We start from the raw sequence: 12,070 nt of genomic DNA, 5'->3' as shown, positions 1-12,070 counted from the left end.
CAAATTGTTCCATGTAGAGGTTTGTGGACCTGTTTTCTTTAGAAGAAAATATTGTGTTTGGAAGAAGAGCGATTTTTTTTGGCCAAGATAGTCCTCAGAATTAGAAGAATGCACTAAAGAAGCGTAAAGAGATAGGAAAGACTTTAGATTTTGAACTACGGGCAGAATTTCTAAGTTCATAGATAGACTTCAGATACATAAAAAGTAGTTTCGACATCTCAAGGATCTGTTTTGAAGATCTTTATTTCCAGTGTTATCTAGGAATATACAATTATGGAACTGCATGCAAAGGATCTAATCTACCCTTAGGGCTGGCAGTACTGGTAGGCTTCTGGGTCACTGATGGGAGCAAACTAAAAATTTTACAGAATAACTGTGGTCATCTCAGCAGCCTTAAAACAGAAGCATTCAGATTTCAGAGCTCACTGAAGACAATGAAACTCGTAGAACAGGGCCTTTAATCTTTAACATGAAAACAAAAGGTTTTCTTGCAATAATTTATCTGTATGTTGATGTCAGCTGTAATGTTCAATTTCAGAGAAAAAACAAATACTTCTTTTCACTCAATCGTGTTGAAATGTAAATATTGTATTCAACCATTAACTGATCTTTCCTTAGCTAAGGAAGTACTCAGAGACTGAATTCAGTCAAATATCAGACTCTCTTGATATTATCTATGTCAACATTTTGTTCTTTTCTGTCAGCACCTGTAGAGGCAACTATCAAACAACCATCCTCATGTCCTATTTCAGCTTGCACTTGCTTTAAAATAAGAAAAAAAAAAAAAAAAAAAAGAAGACATCTATTTACTTAAATGAAGAGTCCTAAAGTAGATCACAAAAACAGTCAGTAATGATCATATTTACTTAATTCTTTTCAAAGCTTTTCAGTTGATACTTCTCGTGCAAGTTCATCTGAAAATTACATTTAGCTATGTGCAAGGAAAAAGGCAAAACACATGAAGACTCAATAACTGCCTAGACAAAAGGTGAAACACATTTACAAAAAATATGCCATTTAAAAATAAAGAAAAAAAAAAAAAGGATAATCTTCAGTACTAATTGGAAAATGGAGATCATGAACTGGAAAATGGAGAAAGAGAGCCTAGGATGCCAAGTGCCAAATGAAGATTCAGAAGACTAAGATGATTATTAATTCTTTTTCCTCTGAACTAGATTTTTAGTTAGGAACCTTGTTGCTGTCATGTAACTCTGTTATTAACCTAATTTCTTTGTTAGTGGTGTCTGTCTTACGGAGTATACATGGTCATTTAATGACCTTATATTTGGAACTGTTTAACTGCTTCTTAAATTGATACCTTAAATACTTTTTCACTGCTGCTGTGTTTTGAAAGGAGCTGTCCACCACATATCTCTATGACATCACTTTCTTCCAGCTGCATCCTGCCTTCATAACATATCTCAATCCAAAATAGATTTTTTCTGCAGAAAAGCCTTGATGATACAACACCAGAGCTGATTACTTCCACAGCCAGTTCTCTCCAACAGTGAGAATCCCTTCTGCTGCTCATCCAGATTCACTGGGTGGAACCAAAAGTTCCTTCTGAATCCCAAACATGTCAGCTGTAAAACTGATTGTTCTCTGTAGTGTGGTGAATGAGGATGGATTAGCCAATTGTACAACAACTGACATACAATGTCTTTTCTTATGCTTATAAATATAATGTTATGCAGGAACATAATAAGCTTACACTGAATTTTCAAACAGCATCCCTAATCATGAAAGCTCTTAAGTGCTTCTAATTGCAACTCTTCTTAAATGAGTGGTTGGCTTTGCAAAAAAAGATCTTCAGAATTAGGCCAGCCTAATTCAAGATTCATTTCCAGACTCATAAAAATTACACTCAAGAGAAACAAGTACATTCTAAAAAGGTCACTGGACAACCTCTTAGAGATTTCTTCAGGAGGTCACTTTCATGGGCTCTACTTGAAAACCATAGTATTACAAGAAAGTATCCAGGACTTTATTTTCCTTTTTTTTTTTTTTTCTCCCCCCCCCCATGTATCATCTGTGGGAATGATGTGGGATGCAAGAAAGGTAAAAGATGTGGAATGTAAAGGACGTGCAGATACTTGGTAGGAAAGGACATGTGGTTTCTGAGGATATTTGGTGAGCAGCTATCCAGTATAAAAACAGAGACAAGGGACAAAGAAGGGAATAAATGACATTTAAATGCACAAACCCTAACAGGAGAACAACTGTTCTGTTATAAATTATATCAGAGATAATACTGAAGAATAATACTGAAGATCTGAGTTCTCAGGTAGCATGGATGGGTAGTGGAATCTTGGATGTTTATTACAGCTAGGTAAGAAGAGGGAGAAAAAATAGGATCATGGAAAAGAGTGCACTTATCACGGGATGTTGGATGGCAGTGTGTAAAACTTTTTATGGGATTCTTAAGGGATGGTGGGACTGTATAAAACTTATTACAGGATGTGAGCAGAACAGCCAAAGGCAGGGAAAGAAGAGATCAAGTTTGATGCAGGAGGAACAAGTGTGAGAAAATGGAAAGGTGGAAAGGAAGGAGGAAGAAAAGAATCAATGGAATGTAAAAAGGCTGCTGGTCAGGAAGCAGCTACAATAATTTTGCACTTCTAGACAAATATAATTCTAGGAGGACTGTGGCCATTCATTTGTTTCTGTATTTTTTATGGAGTCATACCTCTTTTGCAAGCAAAAAATACACGTAATGAATGAGTAATATAGGAACATACGAGATGAGGAAAACATTACCTTCTGGAAATAAAACATTTAATATCGGAAAAATGTTTTTTAAAGTTCTGTATGCTAACATTGAAGAGAAATATTTCAAAAATTGTCAGTTAAAAATAATGTGAAGAACCACCATATTGCTTATGCTCATTTTGATACAAACAATGGTAATTCTGTTGTTTATTATGAAAATTGACCATAGAGTCACACGGGTTTGTCAATGTGACTTCTTGCAAGCTGTTGTGTAAGCTTTCGTGTATTCTTCATGTACGTAACACTCACCACAGGATTTTCAGTCCTCTGAGGTGTGACTGAAAGAAAGAAACAAAAAAATTTGAATGCATGACCTAAATAAAATTAAAGCATAGAAAAAAAACTCGGAAATAATCCGACATATGCGATGTAGAATTTGAAAAAAAAAAAAAAGTTATTTTTAAAATATAATGTTTTTTGACTGTGGTGCACCTGATCGATGACTTTCCATGATGAAAGCTGCGAAAACAAATATAACATTTAACATAATCAAACTTTTCTCTTTGAATTTCTTAAAAGTACAAGCGTAAAAGATGCCTTCCCAGTCACCGACTCGGTCACCACATCATATCCTACAGACCTCCCTCAATTTAATAAAACTCCATGTATACTTACAAAGTATATATGTTGGAAGATTCTTTAAAAGCCTCCTCAAGGTTGTAAAAACCTTTTCATAAACTCCAGTCTAAACTTAATCAAAACCGATTAATGTGCCTGTTTACTCGGGCCAGCGTTTTGTTTATATCTATTTTTCACTTATGATATTTATCCTTTCATGAGGTTATAGGGTAATCTTCGCTCCCAATCACACATTTCTGCTAGGAAAGGCTTATAAATTAACCCATCTGTATTAGTAATTTGTGGTAATGCTCAGCTTGAAGTCCTGATCCTTGGAAAATGAGTAACTAAATTAGAATTAATATTAAAGATGATTAAATTTTGCCTCGTACAGCAGATCATTGTTTCTCTACTTCTACCATAAATTACACACGACCCTAATGGGTCATACTTTCTTTAATAGGGCCACTAATGGTAGTAGGGTTCGTGATTCTACCTTATGGACTAAAACATTAAGCCCTCTTTTCCCTGATCAACTTGTGTCAGAAAGACTTTACTTTGGTCGTGACGTGCAATTTCATAGAATGCTGCTTCATTCCAATCCTCAGACCTGCCTCAACTGATCCAGGCATGGCTGTACAATACCCCAATCTGTACTGCAGTCACCCTCTTCATGATAGGGAATCTGGATCCACCTTACTTAAAGCAGCTTGTCACCGTTTCAGGCAATATTCATGACAGCTGAGTCTTACTCATTCCTTATCAGTTTGATTCAGTGTGATAGAGGTAACTAACGAGCTCCATCGTTGCCTTCTTTTTTTCATCTCCGTGCATAGATTTAATTTCATTTCTGCTTGCATTGCTTTTGAGCTTATGTATTTCCTTTGTCGGAAAACTCAGAACTTCTGGTGGATTTATAACTACAGTCTTACGTAAAATAACCTTAAATCCTTGCTGAAATGTTGGTCAGCCAGTCTGGCTGAAAGACAGGGAAGCAGGAAAGCACAAGAATGTATCATAATTCAGTATTTTAAAGCAATTCTTTTTGTGAGAGTTTGAAAAGCTAGATACCAATATACGCTATGCTCTCAATAGAGACACAAATCTCAGAGCACAGGGAGGTGAGTTTCTAAGCCTGCTACACATCTGGCTTGTAGTGTAGTTTAAAATCACCTGTGTAGTTTAAAACACAGAAAATAAATTAAGAAATAAATGTAATGGAGTCATCGAACGGTTTGAATTGGAAGGGACCTCAAAGATCATCTAGTTCCAAACCCCCTGCCACAGGCAGGGACACCCTCCACTACACCAGGTTGCTCAAAGCCTCATCCAACCTGGCCTTGAACACTGCCAGGGATGGGGCATCCACAGCTTCTCTGGGCAACCTGTTCCAGTGCTTCATCACCCTCAGAATTTCTTCCTTATATCTAATCTACATCTCCCCTCTTCCAGTTTAAAGCCATTACCCCATGTCCTATTACTCTATGCCCTTGCAAAAGGTCCCTCTCCAGCTTTCCTGTAGCCCCTTTAAGTACTGGAAGGCTGGTGGAAGGTCTCCCCGGAGTCTTCTCTTCTCCAGGCTGAACAGCCCCAACTCTCTCAGCCTGTCTTCATAGGAGAGGTGCTCCAGCCCTCGGATCATCTTCGTGGCCTCCTCTGGACCTGCTCCAGTAGCTCCATGTCCTTCTTGTGCTGGGGACCCCAGAGCTGAACGCAGAACTGCTGGTGGGGGTCTCATGAGAGCAGAGCAGAGGGGCAGAATCCCCTCCCTCGCCCTGCTGCCCACGCTGCTTTGGATGCAGCCCAGGACACGGTTGGCTTCCTGGGCTGCCAGCGCACAGTGCCGGCTCATGTTGAGCTCCTCCTCAACTAATACTCACAGTTCTTCTCCTCAGGGCTGCTCTCAATCCATTCTCTGCCCAGCCTGTACTTGTGCTTGGAATTGTCCTGGCCCATGTGCAGGACTTTGCACTTGGCCCTGTTGAACTTCATGAGGTTCATATGGACCCACCTCTCAAACCTGTCAAGGTTAATGTTACTTGTTAAAGGCAACAAACTGCCATTGCAGCCTTTCTGTTTTCTTCCCCTCCAGAACGCCTGGAAGGTGCATAAGCACTACATATGTCAGAGCTGCCAAATCTGGTGGCCTGACAAAGGTGCTGCACCTCCATATCCCCGAGTCCAGCCCATAGTAAGGTTGAGCATGTATTTTGAATCAGCACATGTGCATATTTACACCTTGCACACATATACATGGATACATGAGTGGCCAACAGAATCATCACAGACAAACATACTCAAACACGAATAGTATCAGTGGCCTCATCCTGTTCCCCTCTCCAGCTGATCAGAGTGAAGGTCTTTTAGTGAGAAATCTACAGGTGTGCACAATATGGACTCCTCCAGTAGCTGAGCTTAGATAATTGTCACAATAGCTGGCTCCCAAGCCTCTTCCTCATTCACTGGCCAGCCCAGTGTGATGCTCGCTGGTGATTACACACACTGACACTCTCACCCACATGTCCTGTCTCTCCAGTTGGTGTGACCCCAGATGCACAGACACCTCTGACCTGTTTCATCATCACCAATAAGTCCCATACCTCTAGTCAGTAACCCTCTTCTGTCTGCAATATGATGCAGGGGGCCTCTCCTGTTGAGAGGTTCTCATGCATGAGGCATGAACTGCCTATCCTCCTCTGACAGCCCTGGGAGCAGGTGGGTCAGCTCTGATGAGGTGTTCCTCTGCCTGCCGTGTTCCTCTGTGTATTAATGGAGAAAAGCCTTTAATCACATAATCTGAAGATATCCACAAGGATATGGAAGAGCTGGACTGGAATAAGTTAAAAAAAAAAAAAAATAAAAAAATTATTCTTGTACCTGTAACAACAAAATGAAGCTTTCAAACAAGAAGTTTTGCAGAATCCAGATTTTACATGGGTTCTGTAGGTGCAGGTAATGTTGGAAAGACCTAAGACTGAGTTTACAGAAACTGAAAGGCTGCATGAAAAATAAATCTTCTATATATTTAAGAACTTTTATACAGTTTGTCCTGGATTACCACAAAACTGATTTTAGGTCAGATCTTACAGCTAATCTTGACACTTTTCTGATCGAATGAGGCAGCAAGAACCCAAAGCGGAAAGTTAGATATTTGCTCACCCAAACACATTTTTGGGAGGAGTTCCTCAGGAAAGTGCTACTCCATCCTTCTGAACAACTGTCATTTCTAATTTAAGTGTGGGGTTATGCAGAGAGTAGCAAAACACAAACATGTGGCCCGGAGCAGTGTTGCATGCAGGACGTTGAGACAGGTCCACATGCACAAAGCTTTACTGGTGGGAGGCCAGGGCTTTCCAATGCTAGAGGAAAGGCACCTCAAGCACTCTGTCACAGTGCAACCTTCATCTCCTAGGAGCCCAGCTGCCTGGGGTAAGGTCTCCCAGGCAGCAGTGGGATGCTGTCAGGGCCCTGAGAAAAAAAGAGACCATCTTGTAGAACACTGGAACAGGTTGCCCAGAGAGGTGGTGGATGCTCCATCCCTGGAGACGTTCAAGGCCAGGTTGGACGAGGCCCTGAGCAACCTGATCTAGTTGGAGATGTCCCTGTTCCTTGCAGGGGGGTTGGACTAGATGACCTTTGAAGGTCCCTTCCAGCCCTAACCATTCTATGATTCTATGATGCCATGATCTAATTGAAAGGCCTCTGTCCTAAACCATCTGCCTGCTGATCTAATACATTTCGTTCAAAATAAGACTTTGTGCCAATGAAGAAGGGTTTCACAGCAAAAAGAAGCTTCCATGACCTTTAAATCTCCTACCTTCTCCAGATTTTACCCCTTTGCCTGCATGTATGATCAGAAATTAGTTAATAAGTAAACTGGTTAAATTTGTGTAACAGTTCAGAGCTTTCTTCATCTGAAGGGCTGTTCAGGTGGCCAGCTTCAGCTTCTGCTTCGTTCACTTACTGCACAAGGAAGAAGGGAGACTGCTAGTAATGTACCTCCTGTGAAAATATTCCTGCAATGGATACTTCTAGTGACCATATAATAATATATTTCAGAAAGTGGACTAAATATCTGCTGTATTTAGTATAATAAAATAACCCATTAATTTCCAGTTATACAAATTGAATTTACTGTAGTGTGAGTTTTTTGTTACTTGAAATCCCATGAACATTATCTTCACCTGAGAGGGATCAATCTTAGTGAAGCACTTAGCAGTTAAGATAAAATGAGAACTGGATTAATGGGTTTATACCGTGTTATTGAAGAGTCATTGGCAAAAAAAAATTACCTTCAGTTCGTGTGTATAATATGACATTTCTCCTTTGCCCCCATACTCCTGCAATACCTTTAAAATAATAGCAATAAACATTAGCCCAGTGGAACGTGACAAAAGGGAGCAGAGATTTCAAGTTGCCCGGACCTTGCAGAGATGAGCTGTTGGTTTATCTGCTTCCTTGTCTATCCTTTGCAAATAGATATTTTTCTTTCTTTTAGGGGTACAATCTGGTAAAATGACATCATCTAAGAAGCTGGTAAAAAAAAAAAAGACACATACAGTATAGATAAATACAACCACAGCGTGACAAATGCCAGATTAGAAGCTGGTGTCACTTGTAGCTCTCACTGGACAGCAAGTTTTGCATTTCCATGTGGGTAATGGAGTTATTATTCAATACTCCCATTTCTTGTCTTTTTGTGCGTGAGCGTAGTAAGCTGTTGTTTTATCAAAGATGGATTAAAAAGCAGGAGAGAATATATTTTCTTATAGTCTTAAGTACCCTTAAAGCCACTCAGGAACTTTCATTTACCTGTCTTTTCCATTAGAAGGTTTGTCTGTGTTGCTTTTATTTCCCTGCTCTCTTATCCTTTGTGTTTATTCTTTCTCACTGCCTTACCTATATGTGCCTGCATAAATATACTACAAAAGGCATGAGTGTACTTACTCCCTTCCACACACACACGTCTCCATCAGAAATTTTGAGTCCCCTTTGTCTGCTTTTAGCCTTTTCTCTCTCTCTGCATACCTCAGATAACTTATTGGTCTGTTACTAGAGCTGTTACTTGTTCAGTCTGTTTTGTGAACAATTTAATTGTTGAATGAATTCGTCCCTGAAGAAGAGCAGTTATTATAGCTGTATACTAACTTCAGTAAATCCTCAGGATTTGTTGACTGTTAGCAAGATGGATTTATCTCTGAAGAGATACTGCACTGGTTAAGCATATGGCTGTACACATCCTTCTTGCAAGGCATGTTAGCGTTTCTTCGCATGCGTTTTCTTTATTGCAAAGAGTTTGTGCTGCATTCAGAGACCAAAAAGGAGAGGGAAACATTCTCACTGAGGTCCAGGCATGTTGGTCAAGCTCAAACAGGCTATTGCAGTACACACACACACTCTCTCACACCAGCAATTTAATCATAACAGGAGAAACATGGGAAAGTTTAAAAACTTATATCTAGCTCTCAGTTTCTCTAGCACAATAGATTTAATGATGGAGCTAAGAGGTGACCCTTCATCTTTCCTTCTCCTCCTTCCCTCACCAGCACTGGCAGATGGAGCACACGTTTCTGGCTTATGCAGTTACTCAGCCTCCCTTTCCTTTCTGTGTTTCACAAAACCCATTTATTTTCAGTTTTTGTCTGTACAATGGAGCTGTGATGTGACACCACAAACAGCTGTTTGTCTAACATAAAAATCAACTAGCATTTTTTTTCCCTCTTTCTATTTTCCTGTCTATCTCTTTATTTGTCTCTCTTCCTCTTTCTGTCTCTGTCTTGCTGTCATTAACAGGAATTATATTAAAACAATTACGTGAAGTTTCATATTAGCTCTAGCACATCTAGTGTGATGTGCTAACAATGATGGCTCATTTCCTTCTTACACTAAGAGACAGTATAATTTTTTGATTACCAAATAAGGTTTTATGATAATATGAAGTAGCACGACATAAAGCATGAGGAAAGCTAGATTATGATGCAGATGAGTCTGAAATATCATAACTTGGAATACGGATTTGTCAGATAAAATTATTCAGGAACTCAGCTATTACAGCCTTCATTTTGGTTGCAGAAGTCCCTGAAGTCCTCTTTGCAATCTGAATGAGAGCATTTTCCAAAGATAATGGCTTTGTTGGTCACATCCAGGATGTAAAGTAGAGACATGTCTTTGAGAAAAAGAAATTATTTATGTCTCAGTTTGGTTTGTTTTTCATTTTTTGTTTTTTAAGAAAAGAAAGTAAGCAAAAGTGTCTAAAAAATGTAAAGACTGATACTTCCTCTTGTCTTTGCAGGACAATGTGTCTGGTAGCATGATTTTCTTCTGGATGCTAAAAATATTCAAACTTGTAAACAAGATTAGGAAAAAAAAAGGGGAAAAGATTGGATGCTGATGTCACTACAGATATTTCTTTTGCCTTGTAATTTTTACCCTACATAGATAACATTTTTTTTTCATTTTAGCAATCACAGTAATCCAAAAAGTTATCAATAAAGCATGTAATTAAATCTTGATTTCAATATACCCATGCTTAATTTTATATGTATGAGTAATTCTATTGAATTCTATCAAACAGTTGGCTTTTGTATCTGTCTTCTGTATCGTTTCTGCTTGTATTTGTCTACTATGTGTAATTTACAGAACAAACATTTGTATATAGAATCAGAGAATCACAGAACAGTTTGGGTTGGAAGGGACCTCAAAGACCATCCAGTTCCAACCCCCCTGCCATGGGCAGGGACACCTTCCACTAGTCCAGGCTGCTCAAAGCCTCATCCAACCTGGCCTTGAACACTTCCAGGGATGGGGCAGCCACAGCTTCTCTGGGCAACCTGTGCCAGTGCCTCAACACTATGACTCAAAATCTTTACATTTTGATCTGTGGATGGCTGAAGAAGTTCTAGTATCTGCTTCACTTTATCTAACATGACAATACTCTAGACCAAACTGTCCTTTTTCTCAAAAAAAAACCCCAGTAGTTCTATCCTTATGGATCTTTATACTGGAAATGGTCTGGACTTCATTACTTCCTCTTAATTTACTTTTGACCTCTTGTCTTATCTCTGGAAGCAGTAACTTGTAATTTGAAATATGCATATATATAAACTTATACATTGCTACATATATTCAGTAAAATATGGTGGTTGTATTGAGCGTCGGTGGCAAGGTGTTGGCAGTGGGTGTGCTGTAGGGTGGCCTCTACGAGAAGAGACCAGGGCTGCCCTGTGCCAGACACAGAAGGTTCCAGCCAGTCCCAGCTCTGCAACAGGTCCACTGCAGCCACAGCTGACCCTGTCAGTGAGGCTAGTGTCACCTCTGGGAAACCATGCTTAATAAAGGCCAAAATACTGCACAACGGTGAGGGCAAGTGTTGTGGTTTAGCTTGGTGGCAACTAAACTCCACACAGCCACTCGCTCACCCTCCCCCACCCCTAGGGAATGGGGAAGAGAATTAAAGGGAAAAAGGGAAGGAGACTTGTGGGAAGAGATAAGAACAATTTAGTAATAGTATTATTATTAATAATAATTTATTATTATTTAATTAGTATTATTAGTAATTAATTATTATTATTATTTTAAAAGGTACATATGTATAATGATAATAATATATACAAACAAGTGATGCACAGTGCAATCTCTCAGCACCTGCTGACCAACACCTGTCCCATCCCAGTAAACAATCCAAGAGCAGATAAGTCCTGATGCCAACCCTGGACAAGTGGGAGGCCCAATAAGTGAGTGAGAGGGATGGCACTCTGAGATTCCAAGAGTCAGAGCCCCCAGAAGACCAAGAGTCCTTCTTCCTGATCAACCCTCATCTATATACTGGGCATGACGCTACATGATATGGAATATTTCATTGGCCAATTTAGCCTTCAATCCTAAATCTAAGTTTAAATAATAAGGTGAGTTTTGGGCCCTTTGTCCCAGCTATGCTCTCCCTTATCCTGTTGTGCTCCTGCACATGGGCAAGAACATGGGAAGCTGAAAAGCCTTTGTGGTCTCAGTGCCAACTATAAACATCAATGTGCTGTCAACATTCTTCTCGTAGACTAAAACCAAAACACGGAGCTCTTCTGGCTGCTAAAAAGAAGAACTAACTCTGTCCCAGTCAAAACCAGGACAGTGAGAAACAGCCCTGCCAGCACCACGGTGAGAGGAGAAGGAGGTGCTCCAAGAGCTGGGGAAGACATTCTCCTGCAGCCCATTGAGGACCCCATGCCACAGTAGGTGGATATTCCCTGAAGGACGCTGCAGCCCATAGGAAGTATCTATGCTGGAACAGGGGGAAAGTGTGAGGCGAAAGGAGCGTGAGACAGGAGCTGTGATGGACTGACCACAACCCCCCACAACCCTGCTGTTGAGAAGGGGAAGTGAGAGAGCAGCTGGATGGGGGTCTGGTCAAGGTCAAACCACCACAACTGTTGATAAAGGATCTTAATTAAAAGTGCAAGATACTTTACATCCTTATTATATGATATATATTTCATAAGACACTTCTCTGGGCTGTGTTACTCCTGCTGTGTAAAATGCTTGACCTATCAGTTTAACTGATCAACTTAAACATTAGACCTTCATAAAGGCAGCAGATTAACCAATAGTCTCCTATTTTAACACCAACTATAAATGTTAGAAGACATGTCTAACATGAAAGAACAAAAGTAACAATTTAAAGTGTCTGAAGTGATGTATTTTATTTAAGTCTTAATACCATATAGATAGGACAGAGTAGCACAAGAGTTGT

Source organism: Tauraco erythrolophus, chromosome 10, assembly GCF_009769465.1.
Source record: "Tauraco erythrolophus isolate bTauEry1 chromosome 10, bTauEry1.pri, whole genome shotgun sequence".
NCBI classification, from domain to species: domain Eukaryota; kingdom Metazoa; phylum Chordata; class Aves; order Musophagiformes; family Musophagidae; genus Tauraco; species Tauraco erythrolophus.
Note: the sequence above shows the minus strand (reverse complement) of the source record.